Here is a 6,064-nt window from a genome sequence, read left to right on the forward strand (position 1 = left end):
CAAAGTAAAAGAAGATTTGTGTTTGCGTGTTTAAACATCACTGAGTCTCATTACCAATTTCAAAGTGATACACTGTGTTCCATACAGTAAGTATTTGTACATTTTTAATAGGATTTAAACCATCAAAATACGCTTAAAAAGCAGACTGTTACCTTTAAGGTAGGGCTGGACAATAATTCGATATCAATATATATCGCGATATATTTTTTTTCGATAACGGTGATACGATTTTTAAACACATTTCCGATATTTCGATATACATTTACATGTATCACAAGTGCTAAACAGCGCGTATTCAAATCGCATTTGCATGGTAATTTGCTGAACAACGCAGCTGTGAAACGTGATCCAGGTAAAACTTTTTTAGACAGCATAAATAATATTGAAGCATTTGTTTAAGCAGACTGTTAAAAGCAAAAGCAACAAAGCATTTTAGACTTTGTAAAGAAACCATAGTAACCACGTGTATGATACTTTTCAGAGCTGCGTCAGAGGGAAATGACTCGTGAATTTAATTTTGACACTGGTTAGCTTTTTGTGAAAACGAACTACAGTACACCCCGCAGGTTTTTTGTGATTTTGTGAGCGATCTTTGTGTTTTCAATGTTGGAGAATATAATTAAAGGTTTGTATCAAGAAACGACGGTGGTTTTTATTGTTTACTGGTAAATCTCTGCTGTTAGTTGGTGGTATGCCTTTTGTTAGCCAACATGTATGTCGGGGCCGGCTCTACGCTGGGGCAACGCCCCCTTAAGCAAACGTCCTGCCCCCTTAAATCAAACTTTTAGAAGTTGAGGAAGAAAATAATAATTACCCACAAACTGAATATGGACAAGATTTACTACAGTAGCTGAAAAATCCACTGAAAAAGGCACAAACGAGATGATAAGTTTCACTTCTTGTTCGCTCTTTCCCTCCGCGTTCTGTTTGTGCGCGGGCTCACGCAGCACTCGGCAGATCCCCCACTCACCCTCCCCCCAGCTAAACATCCAATCACTGTTAGTATGCAAATGAGCCAGTTTCTCAGTAGGCAGGGCAAAGCGAAATGAGCTGCGTGATTGCGGAAGGTTTGGAGGAAACAGCAATCTCTCTCGTCAAAATCATAGTGATTAGTGAGATCATGGTTCGAATTATTTTTGTCTGTTTGGGGGGGGTCTTGATCGGGGGGTACTGTACCCCCCAGTACCCCCCGATCACGACCCCCCCCAAATAGACAAAAATAGCAGTTTTGGGGGGGGGGTATTAACATTTTTCTTGTTGTTTTTTTTTTTTTTTAAGAAAGAACCTCACCTTGTAGGAAAATTTTATGTAAAACGATTTTAGACACCCCTAGTGTGGATCGTACCATTTGAACCACCTTGGCGCTAGAAGCAGCTTAGCCAGTCGGTTACGTCATTCATTCTCATTGAGCGACTTGTTCGTTGTGATTTCAAGATTCTTTATTCGTCACATACATAGTTATAACAAGTACAACATGTAGTGAAATGAACCCTGACCGATCCTATTTTTCAGTTTTATATTTCAAGACTCGGTGAATTGATTTTTTCTTTTTCATAACTTAGCCTACCCTTTTTAGTTTTGGTAATATTGGCAATAGTGAAAAGTGTTTTGTTGGGTTCAAATATGTTTGATATAGGCCATCCAATTAAGGTAAATGTCTTGTTTTTAATCTGATGAGGAATATTTTATTTTATTTTTTGTTTTACTTTTCAGTTTTCCCCCTGTGGGATTGCCACCTTACTGTGGTCAGGGGCTTTGCGTGCCTCAGTGACCCTAAGAGCTACACCAGCAGAAGCTTAGCCTTCAGGTGGGACACCCAAGTTGGACAGGTCTTAGGGCAGAGGCCTGACAAAGTGCAATCCAATTACATGACAAAAACAGTTATCCAGAGCACCACCCCACCCCTTTCCCGCCTTTGTCGCCACCATGTGCCCCCTTCACATTTCTGTCTGCCCCCTCATATATGCATGTCTAGAACCGGCCCCGATGTATGTACATATTTATAGCATGCCGATCGCGTAAAACAAATCGCGGCAATGCCAAAAACCCGTGCATGTACATTCTCAGTTATTAACGCACATAAATACATTTCAAGCACATGCTAATATATTGCTGCCATATTGGTTTTCGGTTATCTCGATCATCGGTTATCTCGACGCTTTTTGGCAACCCCCTAGGCCGGCGACATAACCGGGTTCGACTGTATATGAATAATCAGCCTGTTCTAGTTTAAATGGAAATATATTATTGTTAATAAGCTGAGTCTGAGAGTTTTATTTATTTGATAGTTTATTTCACATTTCTTGTTTGTAAAGGCTAAATACAAAAAAAAAGTGAACCTTTTTTTTTTTGTACTGTTTTTATTTTAAAAAAAAATTATATAATTTTAATAGGAGGAGCCTGGAGGTATTATAGACTTTGCAAATTCAGTTTGCAGACAACCATTGTGCGTGTCCTCGGCAGTTTTTTCCTGAGGCTTTTTAATATTACCCATATCGATATCGGAATTATATCGTATCGACCAAAATTAAGAAATATATCGTGATATAAATTTTTGCCATATCGTCCAGGCCTACTTTAAGGTTATGAAAAGCTGCATTAAGTGAACTGTGCAGCTATTACAACTATTTTTATACATACAGCCATAGGAAAAATTAAGAGACCACTTTATATTTTTAAACAAATCTGCATTTTTAAAACCTGCCTTAATCGTGGTTCTGCTGGCAGAAGGCTACACTTAGCAGCAGGTTGCTTCCAGGTTCAGAATTTCTAAGACAGCAGTACACAAGAAAAAGGTGAAGCTGGAGACACTGAGAATGACCAGAAACTAGTCAGGTCGAGGGCGGAAGCAATCTTCTGCTGCCAGAGATGACCATTAACTTATGCAACAGATTCTCATGAATCAGAGGATGACATCAAGTGACTTTCAAAAAAACATTAACATTAAGTGCAGGTGTGAAGTGTACTGCTAGGATAGTTTGCATCAGGCTCCTAGAAGCAGGACTGAAGTCCCATAAAGCAAGGAGGAAGCCCTTCATTATTGATAAACAGGGAAGAACCAGGCTTCAGTTTGCAAAAAAGTATACAGTTGTGTTAAAAAAAATAGCAGTCCGACAAAACTAACCTGATCAATGACCGTTTTTGGTAGAAATTATATTTCTACATGGCAAATTATTTACTAGTAGGTGTAGTAGAGTAATGGAAAACCAACAGACCCAACAGTCATGACATGCATGCTGCTGATTATGTGTAACAGTCGTTACTTGAAAGGGGCGTGTTCAAAATAATAGCAGTGTGAAGTTCAATTAGTGAGGTCATTCATTCTGTGAAAAAGTAGGTGCCAATTATGGGCTTTATTTAAGGAAGGAAGGCAGCAAATGTTGTACATGCTGGTTATAGTGCATTTCTCTCTGAAATTCTGAGTAAAATGGGTCATTCCAGACATTGTTCAGAAGAACAGCGTACCTTGATTAAAAAGTTGATTGCAGAGGGGAAAACATATAAAGAAGTGCAGAAAATGATAGGCTGCTCAGAAAAAAATGATTGCAAATGCTTTAAAATGGCAACCAAAACCTAAAAGACGTGGAAGAAAACGAAAAACCACCATTCGAATGGATCGAAGAATAGCCAAGATGGCAAAGACTCAGCCAATGATCAGCTCCAGGAAGATCAAAGAAGGTCTAAAGTGAGTACTGTTACAATCAGATGACGCCTATATGAAGCCAAGCTATCTGCAAAAAGCCCCCGCAAAGTCCCACTGCTGAAAAAAAGACACGTGCTGAAGAGGTTACAATTTGCCAAAGAACACACTGACTGGCCTAAAGAGAAACGTCACAACATTTTGTGGACTGATGGAAGCAAGATTGTTCTTTTTGGCTCTAGTGGCTGCAGAGAGTTTGTCAAATGACCCCCAAACACTGAATTCAAGCCACAGTACACTGTGAAGACAGTGAAGCATGGTAGTGCAAGCATCATGTTATGGGGATGTTTCTCATACTACAGTGGAGGGCCTATATATCACATACCAGCAATCATGGATCAATTTGAATACCTCAAAATACTTGAAGAGGTCAGGTTGCCTTATGCCGAAGAGGAAATGCCCTTGAAATGGGTGTTTCAACAAGATAACGACCCCAAACACACCAGTAAACAAGCAACATCTTGGTTCCAGTCCAAGAAGATGGTGGAAGTGGTCAGCCCAATCCTCGGACCTTAATCCAATAGAAAACTTGTGGAGTGACATCAAAAATGCTGTTTCTGAGGCAAAACCAAGAAATGTAGTCCAATCATCGTAGGCTGGAATACCTGTTCACAGGTGCCAGAAGTTGGTCGATTTCATACAACACAGATGTGCAGCATTTCTCAGAAACAGTGGTTATACAATGAAATATTAGTTCAATGATTTAAAGGAAAGTAAAATCTTAAAACATTTTTCAGTTCATACGGTGAATCTTTGAGTTTGTAAAGAAGAATGTGGACACTGCTATTTTTTTGAACAGCCTAATATTCCCTTTCCTTCATTTTCTGCAAAGGAATAACACAAATGTGATGAATTTCTCTTCTTGTTTTGATTTGAAATAGAATTTGTAGTGTTCCCAATGCATTGGCATGTATGGAAATAAAAACTATTATAAGGATTTTCAGCTTTATTCACTTTTTTAGACACACTGCTATTATTCTGAACACAACTGTATATTATTCACAGCTGCACACCCATAAATTGAGAAATGAGTGAAACAAAAAATTGTGCTGTGGTCTCAATTTTTTTTTAGATTACCCATTTTAAAGACCAAAAGAATTGGGACAAATTAATATCTTACAGAAAATTGTCCTGTTTAATACTTGATTGCAAATCCTTTGCAGTGAACAATAGCCTGAAGTCTGATACCCACAAATATCCCAAGGCACTGAGATTTTGCCCTGATTGCCTTTTGCCTTTAGTTTTATCTTCAACAAGTGAAGTGCATGCTCAATCGAATGCAGGTTCGGACATTGACTGAGCCTTTCAAGAACATTCACACTTTTTGTATTTGAAGAACTCTTCGGTTGCTTTGACAGTAGGCTTTGGGTCATTGTCCTACCGCAGTGTAACATGGCATCTAATGAGTTTTGATGCGTTCTTTGGAATGTGAGATGTCTCTATACACCACAGATTTTATCCTGTAGCTTATATCAGGATTCGTGTCATCAATAAATGCAAGAGAATCAATTCCAGTAGCTGCCAATCATGCCCAAGCTGTAATACTACCTACACCATGGTTTACAGAGCACTTTTCTCCATCGCTGTGGTACTGGTGAATCTGTCTGTAAGATATTATTCCACAACTGTACTGGTGTTTTTCTCACCAGTACGTTTTCTTTTTAATAATATGCGAAGCAGTTGATTTTGGCACATCAAATGTTTTTGCTGTCTTAGGTTGTTTTTTCCTCATTATCAGCTTAATTGTGCACTATATGATGATACAATAACACACATCTAGCAAAAGAACAGGCAATTATCCAAATTTCCAATTTTGGTCCCTTAAAATGGGAGGGGGTGTCTATGTATAAAAATGGTTATAAATCCTGCACAGTTCAACCAATATAACTGCTCATATAAAGCAAACAGTCTGCCTTTTAGGCGCATATTGAGAGTTTAACTTCAATTCTACTGTGATGGTGTACAAAGCTAAAATTAAAATAATGTCACTGTCCAAATATTCATGGACTGTACTTATACAGAGTGTTAATAGCACTTGGAACAGCACTGCATGATGAATACACTGCATCATTTCTGAAAATGTAAGAATTTCCCCCATTTAATATGGACACCTACATTTATTAAACCTTCAGTGTAAGCTTTAAAAATAATTATCAGTCAGTCACCAAAACACTTGAAATTAGTTCTTTGTATTTCCAATAAATTGTACAGAACAATTGTAATTTTTGAGTGCTAAATACAGCGAATTGTCCTTTAGTAATCGTTTAATATGATAGAAAAATAACAATAATGATCATGAACTACTTTCAGTTTTCAAGTGGCAAAGGAGGGCAAAAGAAACTTTTGGTTCAGAGACATCTCCTG

Source organism: Paramormyrops kingsleyae, chromosome 3 (genome assembly GCF_048594095.1).
Source record: "Paramormyrops kingsleyae isolate MSU_618 chromosome 3, PKINGS_0.4, whole genome shotgun sequence".
In the NCBI taxonomy this organism is placed as follows: domain Eukaryota; kingdom Metazoa; phylum Chordata; class Actinopteri; order Osteoglossiformes; family Mormyridae; genus Paramormyrops; species Paramormyrops kingsleyae.